The 15,915-nt window shown below is 35.5% G+C and overlaps 1 protein-coding gene across 1 annotated transcript in view; it reads left to right on the top strand.

The window, feature by feature from the left end:
- Positions 1 to 628: 628 nt before the first annotated feature.
- Positions 629 to 15,915, top strand: part of EZH2 (enhancer of zeste 2 polycomb repressive complex 2 subunit) — a gene marked incomplete in the record, with an annotated part of 2,261,448 nt that continues 2,246,161 nt past the window's right edge. The window contains 1 exon segment of the mRNA XM_044064800.1: positions 629 to 720.

The raw sequence follows: 15,915 nt of genomic DNA, 5'->3' as shown, positions 1-15,915 counted from the left end.
AAATGTACATTAATAGTATTATCACATAGAAACAAGTAAACCGTAAATCTTACTCATTTCTCAGAAACAGTCTGTCAATTCTGCATAACTGTAAATTCCCCCAAGATAATACCCTTTTTATTACAGAGGAATAGGGTAACTATCCTCAATCCTTTTTTACCATTATTACATTCCGAGTTGATACACAGAGGACATATCCGCTCCCACAGGTGCTGCTTTTCTGTCACCATTCAGTAAACTTCGTTTTATTAAATAACAGGAACAAAATGGTTCCAAAATAGACATACAATAAAATCTACATGAGAACTCAGGCACAAAAAAAATATAAGAAGACTCCTTCACAAAACTTAGAAATCTTTTTTCACTCACAATCCATGTAACACAATACATTAAGTTCTACAACCTACATTAAGAAACAAAACTATACCAGCAATACATAAGATTAACACCCTTAGACCCTTCTTTAACTAAAACTAAGTAAGCAGAACAAAGAACCTAGACAGTTCAGAAAATTTCCGGCAACCCTGCAAAAAAGTCTACGCCAATTGGGTAACTCATGGTTCGCCTCCAGCCAATGACGATATAATGTAATATTCAAGAGCAGCAATATCAAGCATCATTGGGCGGGTAGTTTGGCGCTTTGGTTGGTAGTGGCCAAGTTGAAGAGTTGTAAGCGGAGCTAGAACGGGAAGCGGTACGGGAAGAGTGATCCCAGAGGTGGTAAGGGCATATAATATATCAATAGCCACTAAGGGCCCTCGTTCTGATAAAGATAAACAGCTCTGTGAGCACGAATATAATTGATTGGGTTTGTTTTTCCGGTGAAATTTAATTCTGCTACTGGGGGTAGGCAAGAAAGTTGAATGCTGTGCTTGGTGCTTCACATATACCGGTGGCGACAGTTTGTGTCCGGTGGGGGGAGGGTGTTGGGTATGTCAGATGAAATGTTGAAGTGTGAACTGTCAAGTCGCTTTTGATATTCTTTGTGTTTGTGTTTGATCTAATTTGCCATCTGGGGGGAAAAAAACAGTTTACTGTTTATACGCTAGCTGTTCAATGTGTTCCCAATATCAAGCGTTCATATGTGGATTCATTGTGTGTATAATGTGTTTTATTGTGCATTGAACAATAATGCATATCACATTGCTGGTGTTTTTATAAATGGGGTGCTGAAGATAGCCCTTCACTTGTTAGTATGTAACTGCTGCATGCATACACGATGTTTTGAGCACTTGCTTAATTAAAAATATTATATGATGCTTTTGTTGTGTTTGCTTGTACTACTATTATTATTAGCCATGTATGTCTGGACTTTTCTCTTGAGCATGAACTTCATTGTTAACGAATTTGATATCCCGGTCGGCAAACAAAAATAAGCAGATGTTCGTGTTTAACAACCTCTTGGTGCAAAAAATCTGGAGACAGCCTGAAATTATAGGAGAACGAAGACTCAAAAACAGGGACACGTTATAAATGTTGTTCTTACCAACTTAAAAAGTTGGTACTGGAAAATGACAAAGTCCAGTGTGTAGCAGAAAGACCCTTTAATGAAAAGTAATAAAACACGATAAAATCTACAGTAAAGCCACAATAAATCCAAAGGAAACAAATGAGATGAGCGCTTCGCAACAATGTTGCTTCATCATATTTACCATGCACACACAATCCACCATGGTTTTATAAGATAGTAGTTAAACACTTATCCCCGGTAAAAAAAAAAAAAACGTTTATATTTAAAATTAAGAAGTTGTTAGTGTGCTATCACGGGTTTTCTGGAGGATATGAAGTCCAACTGTAATGTGTGACATTTAATGACTTCAGTACTCCTGATCATCTCGGATATTTGTCAGAAAACTATAAATTGTATATGGAGCAGACCAAGAATATGAGGCAAACATTTGGACTATTGAGAGGTATATAAAATGTTTGCTAACATGGTGGCAAATGACAATGAGGCTAGAAATGATTTCTTACAGTACTTTAGAATAATTGCTTTGCTTATGTACAGTTAAGCTGGTATTGGGAGTTTTGCATGGTACTGTGGTCTACACCTCGTGATTTGCCACCCCTCTTACGTAGAGGTTTAATTTGAGAACTGTTGCTATAAGATATTTCTGTGCATATAATTGGAGAGCATGTTGGGGGAAATTCTTTAATTTGGTTGTGGATGATTTTTATGATCCCTGAAAGCTAACACAAATGAGATGCATTTAAATAATATTTAAACAGGCCATTTACCGAATAACTTTACACGCGATTTTGCATGCTCTATCCGTAATTTCACCTTCTGCTAACAGCTTGTCTGTCTTAATTTAGTTGTGTTGTAGACAACATGTATAATCCCCTTTTTTATGATGTCTCTTTTTATATTTAATGAACATATATGCATTTTTTTTCTGTTTAAAGAAATGGCTGCTTGAAACTTTGCAGTATGTGGTGTCCATACTGTACTTATTTTTGCACATTGGTCCGTGATTGTGTATGAATTGTTAATGACGCAAGCATGTATGTAATGTTAATCTCATTTTGACCTTTAATTTTAAAATAAGAGCAACTTGTACACCTTTTTTCAGAGTATTTTTAGTTTTTATTTCTAATATATGTAAAGAAATAGTAATTTAGCAAGGCTTGCTTTCTCTTTCTTGGAGAGCTTTTTGTTTTAATGTTTTTGTTTTGTGATTTATGTAATTGCAGATTAAAAATAAAACTTCAAACTCAGGAATTTTGTTCTGTGGACAGTTAACTAGGGCATTTCACACACTGATTTGTCACTGGGTAGATATTCAGGGTTATGTTACAGTCCCTGACCCGCGAGCCTTGCTACTTAAGGGGTAGCAGGTGTTTATTGACAACTTATGAAGATTTAGTGTGTCCTGGAGGTACAGTTTGGGTAGGATATTTAAGCAAGTCTGTAGCTTGATTGGTTTTGTAAACTTGGACTATACAAATCCAATTTATTTAAAGATTGTATCAGATTTAATTTGTTTACCAGGTTGTGGTCTGTTTTTCATAGAAAGTCCACAGTGCAGACAAAGTAGTTTTTATCCAACTGTCTAAATTCTCAATGTAGTGAGGTGGTCACAAGGGTAAAATCAGTATAAGAAAATGTAATATCTATATTAAAATATTTACAATAGCAAAAAAAAATTGCTAGTTGTAATAGTACGGCATGGTAAGCTGTCATACAGGGATATTCTTGTGAAGTTTGTGTATCCATTGTGACTATGAAAGTCATCTGTTTCCATCTCATTTTGTATGAAATTCTTCGCCTGGAAGGTTTGCAGCCTGCAAAAAATTTTTTTTTTTTTTTTTTTTTTTTTTTTGTTCTGTAAACAGTAGACCCCTTTTGGGTCCCACTAAGTAAGCTGATAATTGCACTACTGAATTGTTACAGCTCTAGTTGCTCTTAAAAGGAAAAATACACTTCATGCGTTTAATTTCGTTCAGGTTTGTTTAAGCCATTGTCTTGATATTTTTCTTACCAATGAGCAGTTTGCCCTCCTTTGAGTGAAGACTGAACCATACTGACAACCCAAGCTGCCGACCTAGATAATTTATCCTGCAGTTGTGGCTTTGGCCCTGTTGTAAATCAGGTGTTTACTGTTTGGGAGTTTCTCTAATTCCCATTTGAACACTGTCTTGAGGTTGGATAACTAAACAAAAAGGCTGTATGTTGTTTGTGTTTCTCCTTCCTTTCTGTGGCTAGCCCTGCTGAGCTCAGACATGCTGTGCAAGGCTTTGCTTTACTGTCACCCCTGCCTCCATTCCCACTTGACCCCCATATCATTATTTATATCCTCCTAGTCCCTCTAACAGCCATCACTATCTGTTATCCAATCAGCAATAAAACCACTGTCAGCACCCACTAAAATTTATCACACTTGACTAGCACTTCCAATATCCCCCACCACTTGGCTGTATCACTCACTCAAACAGCATGCTCTTCATCTTATCTTAATTTTACTGTTAAATCTTAATACTTTTCTCCGGAAATATTATAAACTGTCATGCCTACCAACCTTGAAACATGCTCCTTGCTGTAATTTGAATCCTGATTAGATAACTGCAAAATAACTGTCTTAAAGAGTACATCACCAAAAATTATATAACAAATATCAAACTTTTTTTCCCTGCTCAAGAATTGCATCATGAAAGAATATACGTAATTGCACATGCAGTGAAATATACGTGTACCCTAAGACCCTTATCACTACCTTACTCCTATATCTCTGTGAAGATAAACACTCTAATCCCAGGGCACTCTGTCATTGTATCCCTAAGTAATTCAACACCAGTCGTCTTAATTACGGCATAGTAATTATCAGAGACTCTGCGAATACTTGGGTTAAAAGTACCAGAACTACAAGCCTGGGTCTTCTCACTTAAACTGGTATTCCTTGCCAAAACCTTGTTAAAACTTTTCATTAAAGATGAATTTCTCCACAAAGTTACAATATTATCAGGTCTGATGGATTAAAGAAAAGTGGTGGGAGTAACTATGCTAACACCTTAGAACTCTATCTACTCTTGTACAGTGCCCGTATTTGACAAAGCTATTTTTTTTTTTTTACCTTACTAAAGCTTAAAGCAAAGAAGTTGCTATATTTGCAGTTGACATCCACCCACATACCAGTTATAACTGAAGACCTACCATTATGGACCATAAATAATTTTGCCCAATAAACTCTTGCACTCTGAGTTTTAACAATAATTGATGGTGTTGGAGCCTTCATTTTTCTGTAGTCCAATCTGTATAACTTGCTCATCTAACTAATTTCCCTGTTCGATTTAATAAAGACAGACAAGACTACAGTTCTTGATTTGGATATTAAAGGAAAACTGCAAAAACATGTTTTGTTTCTTATTGTATCTTTGTTTTCTGATCTATTTTAATGCTGCAAAATCATTCCAAGTGCTTCTTTTACAATTTTAATGCGTTTCCATCAAAATGGTGGATGATGGGGCCTGGCTTGGTAATGTGATCTTGTTTTCTTGCTTTCATTCCTTCTTCCCAGAATACATTTAAAATCCTCTGAGTCGCCATAGACCTAAGGAAGTGGTGTTTTGTCATGCCATTAAGATAGAATGGCAGGACTGTGAAGCATTGACATATAACAGACCTTTTTATAGTAGAGATACTTCTATTTCCCTAAGCCTCATTTGTGTCTTGTCAGAGCTTGGTTCTGTGCTATAAATGTTACTTCAGCAAAAGAAAGTAGGTTAATAGCAGGCTTTTGTAAAGGGATGCTTTTTGTAGTTCTAAAATTGACAGACCTTCCCTCACATGCTGCTGAGGTGTGAAACTCACTGCTGTATATTTACATGTGACAAGAAGTAGGACTCCAAACTAGGCCTGTCTGCTACTTCCCAATGCCTTCAATGGGAAGTGTGTGTGTTTGTTTTTTTTTTTTTTTGTTTGTTTTTTTTCTGTCACGAATGATGCAGAATTAAAATGTGCTTTACTAGTTCCTCGATTTGTGTCTTGGTTTGTCCCCTTTTATTTCTATTTCATAGTTATTTATACTTTGGTAACCAGGAAAGTGAAATGGTCCCACGAGCCTATTCAGCCATGACTTTGGCTAAATTGGCGAAGATAAATAATAAATGCGCTTAGCAATACAAAGGAAAAAAAATCTGTTCTCAAGACATTGGCTGTGTTGCACATGCAATCTTTCAGTGTGTGACTGAAAAAGTAAAACGTACATAATGGATTAGCACTGGTCACTGTCATTTTGTGTACTGTCTGTAACAGGGCTGCTTCTTTTATTTCTTTAATAGCCCTCATTTGTGTGTGTGTGTATCAGGACTTTTTTTTTTATACTATACTAAAATTATACAGCTACAACCAAGACAGTTGCTAAATTGCAGGCCTTTGTTCAAAGTATCTTTTTGTAGTCCAAGATGAATTGACATCCCCTTCCTAAAACCTTTAGTAAATGTGCTGATACTTTACAAGAAATACATGAAAAAAATATTTTGTGGCTTTTCTTTAAATGTTTGACATCTTTGATCCTACAGTAAACTCTTAACCGGAACTCAAGCAACAAGAAACAAATTGAAGTACAGTATGAACAGGTTTTCATATGTTGCACTTTTCCCCCCACAGAAACGCACCTTACATTTTTAGAGTTGTAAAAAGGAAGATTCAAATAAACTCTGTCTCCCCAACCTGAGAACAAGTAAAATCGCTAAAATGTCAACACTTACTCCGTACTCAATTTGTATTATGTTGCACATTCTCTCTTACATGCACACTCTTCAGCTTTCATACATGCATTCACTCACTTTCTCACACACTCTTCAGCTTTCATACATCTCTAGCACGCAGTCACTTCTGCTTTCATACATGCATTCTCTCTCTAATTCATTCAATTTCAGTCCACTCAGCATGCCACTGAAATCGTTCTGACTGCCATGCTTTCTAGTGGAAATGTTTAAGTTTAAAATATTATTCCAGCCAAGCTTTTAATTACTGTATTTCAATATTAAAATCAAATCCGTACAGTGTTTATGGTGTAATATAGGGTACAGTATTTGTCAGGTCTATTTTTAATAACTCTCAACCAGAAACTACATTTATTCAGCATCTACCAATCCCCCTGGGTGCCAGTTAACTGAGTTTACCATATATTCAAGTCTTCTTAAAATGTAAACTAGTATAAACGGCAAACATTTAAAATTTAAAGCGTGGCATTTCAGTATTGTGATGCGGCTTAATTAAACTTGCCAAAAGAGGCGACGATTGCTTTTGAACCATTTGCTTTGTTTTGCTATGAAATGCATGAATACATTGGAAGCAGCTGTGAATCGGTACAGTGGAGGGTTGATTATCCAAACTCATTAGAACCTAGGGTAGTTCGGATAATCAAACATACATTTAACTAGATAAACAGCAAAAATCTTTTTTTCTGCATGCTTTTCAACCATTCAGTGATTCCAGTGGACAATAAAGAATATTTTTCACACGAATAAGTATAACTTTTTTTAATATTCATACTTTTTTTCCTATCCAAAAACTTTGGAAGGCTGTGTTTGGATAATTGTAATTTTTTGATCGTTTGGATAATCAACTTTCTACTGTACAAGTTACCTTCCTCTCTGCAGTAAAGACAGTGGAAATAGTTTCACACCTCTCTGTCTTGTTTACAGCAGGCTGAGCTCCTGACTACAAATTTCTCAGTGTCTGTGGTATGTCAGGACAGGTGTAGCCAAATTCCTCTGCAACTAGAGGTTCCAAGATGGCGGTGTTCTGGTGAGCACCTTAACAATGCAGCTCTGTAAAAACAAAAATGCCAAAAGTCGTGAAAAATGAGGTTCAAAAAAATTCTCCTTGGTAAATAACATCTGTGACCAAAATAATGCCTCCAGTGAAGAGAAATCGTATGTCCTGGTTTATTAAACTTTCTTCTAAGCAAACCGCACCAGTAAGAATGTGAAAATGGCCAAATACAGTCTAATCGAATGGAGACCAGCTGACCAAAATGATCAAAACTGAAATTGAAGCAGAAATGAACTAAATACAAGTGGCTATGTCTGACAAAAAAAAATCCTACTTTTAAAGGCGAAGAACGGAAAAGCTTCCCGACTATAAAAAAAATGGAAGCTTTAGTATCCCAAAACTTAAAAACAGACAAAATTCAAAAAGAAAGTGAAACGAATACCAAGAAGATTTTGGGAGTTACAACAGAAAGTCATTGATTTGGAGACAAGAAGTAGGAGGAGCAATATATTAACTTGAGGTATCCCAGAAAAATGCGAACTAATAGAAACGGTAAAACAAACCAAGACAGTTGTACCAAATTTCTTAACCATCAAGATGTCTATTCTATGCTGCCATTAGAATTTTATAATCTAGTTCATGGAATTGAAGCAGTATGTAGTTTGTGCAGGTCTTACAAAACAGCAATGACAACAATTATCTCCATTATGTGTGTTGTTTTTTTTTTTTTTTTTACTTACAAAAAAAAAGTTCCAGATGAGGTGTCAGACTACACTAATCTTCCAGCATAGAGATGTTAACTATGCGATCAAATCGGCCAAAGAAGCAAAATCACTGTTTATGAAACTCTTCAACAAGCTGCCAGATGTTGTACACAGACAACCTTAATGGGAAGAATTGGTAAAAATGTGCAGAGGACCAAATTTCAAATAAATAAGAAAAGAAATACAGATGGGACACTGTTCCTTTTTACATGGAGGGAACCAAAATACAGGATGAAGTGTGAGTTAAATATTAAAAGGAACCAGTTGTCTAGACTGACATTTTTGTAAGTAGCACTCCAATCTCTTCCTTCTCCTTTGAGCTGGACTATTTCATAGCAAAGGTGGTCAAATAACCTGATGGCAAAAGAAAGTAATGCTAATGCCTCTTGTCTATAATGGGCTTTGGTCAAGATCAGTAACCAGAAGTTTCTAAAACAATAATCTAACCCAGAAAGATGGAATTGATGTATTGGATAAGTGTATAGCATGAAGTTTGGCAAATGAAGTTTTCTCTGTTCATGAAAGTACAACAGTTATGGACTAATTGTCGAGTTTTTGACCCTGTACAGACAGACTACTGCTTCACACTGCTAAACTGTATATATATTTGTTATATAATTTTGTGTGTGTATGTATGTATATATTATATATATTATATATATATATATATATATATATATATATGTATGTAGTATAAATCGTTGACGGGTAAAAATGTATATTGCTGCATGAGGTACGAAGCTCCACTTAAAGGAGCTGTAATGTAGCATAATTGTCATGTGGTGAATAACAAGGTAAGAGCTGAAGCATTCATGTTTACTTTAGTTGGCAAAAGTATGCTCTTGCCATATCTGAAAAGCATGGTATATGCAAGATAGTCATGTGGAAGACAAATTGTAATAACTGTTGTAGCAATTGGCTTTTGTCAAGAAGCTAGCCACATTTTAAAATCTCTTGTGACATAATTGTAGAGTTTAAGTAAACTCTCCTAAATCTTGCAACTCCAGTAACTTCTGTACAAAGTAGTTTTAAACTGTAAATCAGGCATTGGGGGGGGAAGTGTTAGAATGCTTGTCTTAAACACATGCACTGCTTTGTTTAGTGTTACCAATCCTCTCATTCTCAGACTAAAATTTTAGTCACTATAAAATGTTGGTTATCCACTCGAACCTACTTGTAAAATACTGATGGTTTAAAAAAAAACGAATTTTTCTATGTATGTACTTGGGAGCCCCAATAAATAAAGGAGCCAAATTGTGACACTCGGAAGAAGGGGAAAACATGACTGGTTCATTTTCAAAGGGGCAAGCATGACACTATTCATTCTTATGAAGAAGTGCAGTAGTAATTTCATATTTTACTCCTTACGCTGGCTGATGGCGAAGCGTTTTTTTTTTTTTTTTTTTTTTCCCAAACAAATGCAAACTGTTTCTTGTGTTTAAATGTCAGGATAAGAATTTCTTTGATATGCATCAAATCTTAAAGGCAAGATAGCTGTCTTGATATGTTATATTTTTCTTGTTAAAGCACTGGGAAACAAGTGATTCGATGCTTTCTTTAATAAACTTTTACAAATACCTCTTTGTTTTATTATGAAATGTCTCTCATTACAAAAATGTTTATGGTCTGATTGTGGTAACAAATGGTGATCAAGCAGCAGCAGAAATAGAAAAGTACGACAACAGGATAAACTATTAAATAAGGCCAGTCTAAGTTTAAATACAGTTCAAAGTGAAGATTACATAATTTGGGCAATACTCTTAGTGGGTCAGGAAAAAGTGAGTCCGGTAGGCTATGCTAGTTTTGGTGTATCTAAAATATAAATGTTCTGAAAAAAATTAGTAGAATTTGACATTTTGATGCCTCTAACTTTTTTTTTTTTTTTTTTTTTTTGCAACATGCCTCTTGGTTGTAAACTGTTAACCTCTTCCTGACATGGTAGGCACAGGGATAGAGCTGGGAGAGAAGTGCTACAGTTATAGAGAAACACCTACTCAAACTGAAAAACAATTATTCATATGAACACAATGAGAAGACAAGACCAAATTTAACAGGGGAAAAACTGGTAAGAAAAAGGGATGTGGAGGACTCCTAGAATGTGAAAGGGATACAAGATAAAAAGGAAAGGAAATGATTTATGCCCTTAGCTTTTAAATCTGATGCAAATGTTATATTTAAACAAACGCATGTTAAAGGAAGATTGGGAGGAGAGGAAAATGGATGCAAACAATGATTGCATCAGGTAATGAAACTAACAAGGGGGTATGCAATTTTAATTAAAAACTCATTCAAAGAGACAGCTATACATCATGACTCTAAACAGAAGATGGTACTATTTTTCAATTAAAAGCTGTAGTGTAAAGCAACCACTACATAATATTTTATCATGGAAGTGTATAATATCCTAAGTCTATTTTCAGAGTCCTATTACAAAAACGTATATAAAGAGAAAAACAAAACTAAAAAAAAAATAATCGAAATAGAAGACTCAATTCAAACAACCCCCTCAAACTTGGTATTGTAAGAACAGATTAATAACTTACAGAAAGTTGTGTATATAATGCATACAGAACACTTCTCTCTTTCATGGAAATAAACTTTAGCAAGGCACTCGGAATATGCACAACCTACCTCAAGATTACTTGTGAGGATAATAAATGTTAAGTGCCCCTATAACAGAAATTGAATACCAAGGGGACGCATAAAATACTAATCAAGAAATTATGAAATCTTGTGAAGATTTATATACAAAACTATATGGCCCACAAAAGCTAAAAACTACAGAAATGGAGAGAGACTGCCTTCCAAAGATCAAACTCAGAAGGATCTACTTAAGGCTCCTTTCACATAACAAAAATCTATTCCATAATAAGTCTGAAAACAAGTAAAGTTCCTGGGCCTGATGGTTATACTGCTGAGTTTTATAAATCGGTTGGCAAAAAATATTAAACCTTTTATTGAAAATCTGTAACTGTACAAGGGACTATGGCATTGCCGATCTATGTTTAACTCTGACAATCTTTATACCTATAGGAAAATTTGATAAAACCCCCAGGAAACTGCAGACCAAATTTCTCTCCTAAATCTAGACATCAAAAATTGTAGCTACATTACTTGCAAACAGACTGAAAAAAGTATTACCAAACATATCACCTTGACAGTAGGGATTCGTGAAGGGTAGTCAGACATGTGATAATGCACTAGACACAAAACCAATCTGTCCTCGCTTCATATGCGCGTAAAACATTTGACAATTAAACCTAAACTTTTATTTTCTGTACTGCCCTTTTTTGATATCACAAGAATTTACAAATGTAATAAAATCCAGGGTGCTTGCACAACTCTATACATTAAGAAAACAAATTCAAATAGCTTTTTCTGACGACTTGAAGTTGTATTTCTCACTCCCTAACACACTGACATGAGCACATTTCTAGTCTGTTAACAGCTTCTCAAAAGTTTCAAACTGACATTAATCCTACAAAGTCACTAATTTTCCTTCTCAATCCATTGTCATACTAATTCATATTTTCCTGTGTTGGAAATAAAAATTGAAATATGTAGGGATATCCTTTTGAACATAACCCAAAACTATTAATGCAAAATAATTTACTAAAGATATGGGCAGACATTGAATAGGATATCCAGCGATTAGGAAAACTGAAGCTTGGCTTTCTTTCGAAAACTGCAACTATAAAAATGAATATTCTCCCAAAGTTTATTTCAACTCTATGCAACAAACTTAATAGTTCAGAAAAATTTCTTTAGAAAGCTAAGGTTTATCTGGTACCTTAAGTCTGTTAGAATCCGTTATCAGAAGTAAATGTACCCTAAGGAAGGGGGAGGACTGGGACTACCTAACTTTAATTTGTATTCTGATATAGTATGTTCAAACAGGATCATTCAAGTTGCTGAGTATAATCCCAAGGGTAAAGAATGGTATCCACTATGGATTAAGTTATGGTATGACTACGTCAAAAATAGTAAACTCTATCCCAAAGATTTTCCTGGTTTATAAATGGAAGAGTTGAGGGATAACTGATTTCGTATCTCATCATTGCATAGAATAATTAGATTTCAAAAAATGATGGAAGCAATTAACTTAATAAATAGTTGCATCCTGAATCCAAACCTCAGATTAAGTAATGAGGTGATAAACTTGGGTAACTCTCCACTCATTGAGAAATGCAATGTTTATGATATTTACAGACCTAGGAAAAATCTTTGGAGGGCAGAAGGAATATCCTAAATCCTCAAAGGATACATCATAATGCTAAGACAAATTAGCGAACTGTGTACTTTATTATTTACTTCAAAAACTCCCATTATTAAAGACATAAATACGTGCAATACATATGGAACTTGTTTAGATCCGCAGTGGTGGTGCGGTAGCGTTGTCGCCTCACAGTAAGACGCTGACCGGTTCGGCTCTCGGCTAGAGCGTCTTCTGCATGGAGACATGCGTGAATGAGCGTACCTTCATTGAAGGTTGTGCGTTAGGGCTGGCAACTCAGCACGTAAAAAATCAACTGCCAATCATTAGCGGACTGGAGTTCTGCTATGGTGACCCCTAACTGGGAAAAGCCGACCACAACAACATATTGAACTTGTTGACTGTAGGAAAATGCTTTCAAATACATATAGGCATATAGTATCCCTTAAATACCAACCATCAGTTTTGTATTCAAAAGCTCAAATTACTGAAAAGCAAAAATATACATCTGTTGAAACATTAAAGTGAATCTTTTTTTTTTTTTTTTTTTTTTTTACAAAATGATAAAAAAAAATAATAATGCTTATTTAGAAATAATTAAAATCAACTTGAACAACAAAGTTTGACCAGACTGTCCGTGCTGCTACTCACAAATTGTTGACCTATTCCACATCATTTGGAACTGTAACTATACTTATATAAATTAAGGTGCTCCCTGAGACCGATATCAAAAATATCATGGGAATTTGCAATTTTGCACATTACCTCTCAAAAGTTGCCCAGACTTAATCTGCATATTCTAATTACCTTCTCTCTAGTAAAACTGTACTTCACTCCGAACTGGTTAGAACTGTCATGGGAGGGCTTCAGAAATATGGCAATTAAGTATGTCTGCACATAAATTGATAACAAATAACCAACGTTTCTCCTGGATCCTATTTTAAAAGAACAGATAAACAAGTAAAGACAAATTGTGAATTTAATCCGAGAAGGAAGGGTGCAAGAGAGAAGGAAGGGTGCAAGACATACCATTTCTTGAATTTTTTTTTTTTTTTTTTTTGTCTAATCTAAACATCATGTGTAGCAGTTATGAATAGTATGTATAATGTGACACAAATCTTAGAATTTTTGATTTTCTGTAGTACTTATCTATATTGTATTTTGTTGCAACATTGAAAATCTTCTTGAAACAAGAAGAACCTAATTATGACTCTCTTCTACTACGTAACCGAATTGTGGCTTGTATAATGACTGAAACTGAAATATTCAAACAAAACGAAGAGAATAAGAAAAATAAAAATTTTGAGAGAGAATTCGTCTAACTTAATGAGAAGTTGAGCTCAAAAAATAGTGGGTGGTCTTTCATTTCCTCACTTTGGTATCAAAGGAAGGGAAAGTTTATAAAAGTACAAGCAGGTTTCAGGCACCTACGCAGCACAGGAATCCTATTGTAAGGAGAAAAGCAACCTAAGAATAGTTAAACTGTAGGAGAAGGTGGAGTGTTCTGTAATATTTCAAAATGGAAATTTTGTGAAACTGTCTATAAACGCACACATCAGTGTGTTGTGAAAATGCATGTAGAAAACTATATGTGGGATGCACTGTGTGTCTGTGTGTGCGCATTTAAATACAGTGGGGTACGTCTGTCCTTTACTTAATCTTTTCAATGCAAGAGCCCATAGTGATGCATTAATGGACACACTTCCTTAGCAAACTACAGAATGCTTATACACTCTTAACAATGTAAGGACTGACTCTGTAGGAATCTCCTGCCATGGATCTGTGCACCAGATATCGTATCTCCCACTGGGAGAATGTCACAAAAAAGGCATAAAAGACCCTTTTATGAACATTACCAGTGCACCTAGTTTACAAGATTGCCACTTGTCATTTTCTACAATTCTGTCGTGTCTGTATATGGGGGGGTTGATTGAAAATGGTAAATGTGATACTTTGCAAGAAGAAACATTTTCTGACTTTCCCTAAATGTCACAGAAATCTTTGATACTACATTAAAATTATCTTGTAGATAACCAGCATTTAAAGCTTTAACACTTCTGCAGTAAAAACAGTGTGAATAGTTCCACAGTTTTTTTTCTTCTTTAAAATCGGCTGCTGTGTTTCTGACATTAGAAGGATTATTTGCCCATCAAAGATTGACAGCAATACCAGACAGAGTAAACTACAGATTTATCTGTCTTGTATGTCATGCAGGCAGAACAAATTCCTCTGCAAGGTATGAGAAGTTAAAGGGGCAACTTTGTTTCTTGCCTCAGACCAAAGCTGAAACTTTGCCACCCACTTGGCTAATCTCCTCCTCCTGCTTTGTGACATCATGCATGATGTTACTACAGTTCCACTCGCAGAGTCAGCTAAAATGTGCAAACCTCTATTCCAGTCCTGTTTTTGTTTCCTTTGGAATAAGATACCAGCATTTGCGTTCCATGCGTCACAATCTGTGTAATTATTTTCTTTCTAAAATACTTTTACTTGTGTATAATGTAAATGGGCAGCTAAGTAAGCCTGATCTTCAAAACTGTAACAAAGTGCATTTTTATAAAGGAAAAAAGTAGTTTGAGACATTTGACTGAATTGCTGAATTGGCAGAGCTACAAATGACTGCATTTTTCTGAATGATATGAAGTCTGAAACTCGTATGTCATTTAGTGACTTCAGTCCACAGTGATCTGCCATAAAACCACAACATTTGAGGAATGGACCAAAATTGAGTTAAAACTCTGGACATTCTGCAAAAGTCTGGACAGTTGAGAGAGATGACCTGGGTGCGTGTTGGGGGGGTGTACGGTCAACCAATCCCGATCCATCTTTAATGTTGTACAGTTTTTAAAAAGTAGTGCATATGCAGTCAATCCTCAGTGCTGTAGCACTGTGTGTGGTGCAAACTGTAGCAGCTGTTTGCTACATTGCTGCTAACATTTTGCTGCAGTTTGAAATAAAAAAAAAAAACTTTTTAAACTATAAAATCTGAGCGTTGTATCTCTCCGAAGGCAGGGTCTAAACTGTAGCAACTGTTTGCTATATTTGTAGCAAACAGTTTGCTACAAAAAGACATTGCTGCTTTTTAATAAACCGTGAGTGCTAAAGCGCTTTATGCGGGCAGGTATAAACTGTAGTGACTGCTACATTGCCTGCAGTACAAAACTGCCAGCGCTTACAGCAGCAAGGAAGGAGTTTTTACTGTTTGTTTCAGTACAGCCATCATGAAGGGAGGTATGGGAATGCTGAGTGTTACCAAGTTTAAATGCATGGTATGGCTTTCCTGGATCACAGAATGGGACCTATACTTTGCAAGGAAGTGGTACTGGATTTTGATTATAGGATTTGGCATGTAAAAGCTCAACTACATTGTCTTGTTTGACCAGCCTTGAGGTATATTTATTTTTGATGTAAATTGAGACACCTCCACCTTTAGTCCCCGTCTGTATAGTAGCTGGTCTAAATATGTGGAAGGCATAACCTTGCACTGTCAAGTGTGCGCTCCATGACTTTAAACCATATTTCAGTGACTGCAGAAATGTCAGTATTCTGTTTAGCTTCTAGTTAAGTGTTTTTTTTTTTTTTTATTTGCTATGTAATAAACTGAGAGCATGGAAGCAATTGTATAAAGACAAAACTGAAACCTACAACACTAGCTGCGGTCTTCCTGCTGAATACTCAATATCTGCCCCAGACGCCATGGCCTTCATATTGATACTAAT

Source organism: Protopterus annectens, chromosome 3.part0, assembly GCF_019279795.1.
Source record: "Protopterus annectens isolate FY-2018-M chromosome 3.part0, PAN1.0, whole genome shotgun sequence".
Lineage (NCBI taxonomy): Eukaryota > Metazoa > Chordata > Ceratodontiformes > Protopteridae > Protopterus > Protopterus annectens.
Note: the sequence above shows the minus strand (reverse complement) of the source record. Positions and strands in the feature narration are given on the sequence as shown.